Source organism: Babylonia areolata, chromosome 24 (genome assembly GCF_041734735.1).
Source record: "Babylonia areolata isolate BAREFJ2019XMU chromosome 24, ASM4173473v1, whole genome shotgun sequence".
Taxonomy (NCBI): Eukaryota; Metazoa; Mollusca; class Gastropoda; order Neogastropoda; family Buccinidae; genus Babylonia; species Babylonia areolata.
In genome coordinates this window covers 3,108,649-3,111,148 of record NC_134899.1, presented here as the reverse complement: position 1 = coordinate 3,111,148, position 2,500 = coordinate 3,108,649, and positions in this window count along the sequence as shown.

Sequence of the window (2,500 nt, the reverse complement as noted above, 5' to 3'; positions counted from 1 at the left end):
CACAGTCACCTGGACAGGTCTGTCGTTCTCCTCCAAGTGGTCACACAGTCACCTGGACAGGTTTGTGCGAAACGTGGGGAAGGCCGCTAGCTATGCTGATACAATAGAATAGAATAGAATAGAATACAATACAATACAATACAATACATCGCGACACGATACGATACGATACGATCATCACAACTGGATATTAATTGTACATCCACTGGCTCGTCACTCACCCCACACAATATATCAGTCTCACAGCCTTAAAATAACATGCACGTTAACAAATACAATTTTAGAATTTAGAATTTTAGAATAAGTTGAAACTTCTATGAATTTATCATTATAAATTGTTCAATGTCAGGTTCAGTTCTGAAAACAGGGCATGGAGTTACGCCTGTTAGGAGGAACAGAGAGATATAAAAAGAAACCAATAGACAACTAGAAGGGAAAACAAGAAAGAAATGGGATTTTCTTTTTACACACACACACACACACACACACACACACACATATATATATATATATATATATATAACTAACATATTTATGTCCTTTGGCTCTTCAAAATGATTGATTTGTTACTAAGAAGCAAAATCAAACCAAAACAGTCATCATCATCATCATCATCATCATCGCCATCACAACCATCACCACCACTACCATCACCATCTTCATCATCTTCATCACAATCATTATCATCGTCACCACCACCATCCACACCACCACTTCCATCACAAGCGTCATCATCTTCATCATCATTGTCACCATCATCACCACCACCATTGTCGAAGTCATCGTCGTCATCATCGTTATCATCATCACCTTTCACCACCGTCATCATCATCATCATCGTCGTCGTCATCATCACCTTTGTCATTATAATTAACATAATCGTCGTCGTCAGCACCATCATCAACATCTCATCACCACATGATAATTTTATCATAGTGTCCCTTATTCAGAAACAGCGTTTCTTAGTTTTTCTTAAAATACATGTTTTAATTTATCTTACTGTTTCATACAGCAAGCTGTTAAGTTTTTATCACTTTCATATCTAATTCAGTCTTTTCATTTTTAAGATAATTTTTGTTGTTGTTGCTATGTTCATATATTTGACAGACTTGACTTCTGGCTGAGAAGTATGACTAGTATGAGTGACGAGCCTTTGAATGCACATGGAATTTCCAATCGGATTAATAAAGATGTATTGTATTGTATTGCATTGCATTGCATTGTATTGTATTGCATTGTATTGTATTGTATTGTATTGTATTGTAGCAACACCACCAACATCATCATCACGTTACCAGGTCGTCACCATCACACAGTGGTTTTATCATCGTCAGAAGCACAACACTGTCACACTACTCACATAAGAGGCGAACTGACGACGTTGTCTGCAGCGGATTCCCGACCTCAATGCTAGGGAGCCGTGTGATGTCTGCTGTCTGCGGAGAAAATCAGGCAGCGGGGTAGAGAAGGGGTGGGGTGGTGGAGGGAGGGAGAGGTGTAAGGTTGGAGGAGGGAGGGGGTGGGGGGAGAGAGGGAGAGGTGTATGGCTGGAGGGGGTGGGGGGGGGGGGGAGAGAGAGGGAGAGGTGTATGGCTGGAGGGGGTGCGGGGGGGAGAGAGGGAGAGGTGTATGGATGGAGGGGGAGGGTGGGGGAGAGAGGGTGAGGTGTAAGGGTGGAGGGGGGAGGGAGGGGGTAGAGAGGGAGAGGTGTAAGGGTGGAGGGGGAGGGTGGGGGAGAGAGGGAGAGGTGTAAGAGTGGAGAGGGAGGGTGGGGGAGAGAGGGAGAGGTGTAAGGCTGGAGGGGGGAGGGAGGGGGGGAGAGAGGGAGAGGTGTAAGGCTGGAGGGGGGTAGTGAGGGAGAGGTGTAAGGCTGGAGGGGGTGGTGGAGGGTGGCGGGGAAGAGTTTTCGGGGTGATAGATGGACTAGGTCGGAGAATTTTCATTGTGTGTGTGTGTGTGTGTGTGTGTGTGTGTGTGTGTGTGTGTGAAATGCGAATACACGCGGAATGTGGCGATGTGTCCGCAGTCTCCGTCAACCCTTGGCGCCGTGGTCACGGTGGAAGCGGAGACAGAAACAATCCAATTAGCGAGCGGTGAGGTCAGTCATGGCGATGCTGTCCCCATTGTCCCACGGTCTGGCTTTGTGACGGCACATCCGGGGAGCCGATTTGTTCCGCCACTGACTCTGCGTGCAACCACAGACCTATCAGCAGAGGTACATCGGTGTTTACATGTTGGTTACCAATGCCTGTATGTATATGATAGTCAGTCGTGTCCGACTATGACCATCAGAACAGCAGAGGAGGTAACTCCTGTCCCGACTATTTGGGCTAGAATTTGATTATAGTGGAGAGTGTCTTGCCCAAGTTACATCCCCACTCTCTCGGCCAAGAGGGTTTAAGGACAGTAGGCACTGGGGATGGTTCCCAAAGACCAACTAACCTCCAAGGCTGCAACACTTAGAGCCAGTGCAATTTTGCCTCCTAGTTTGAGAGTCATA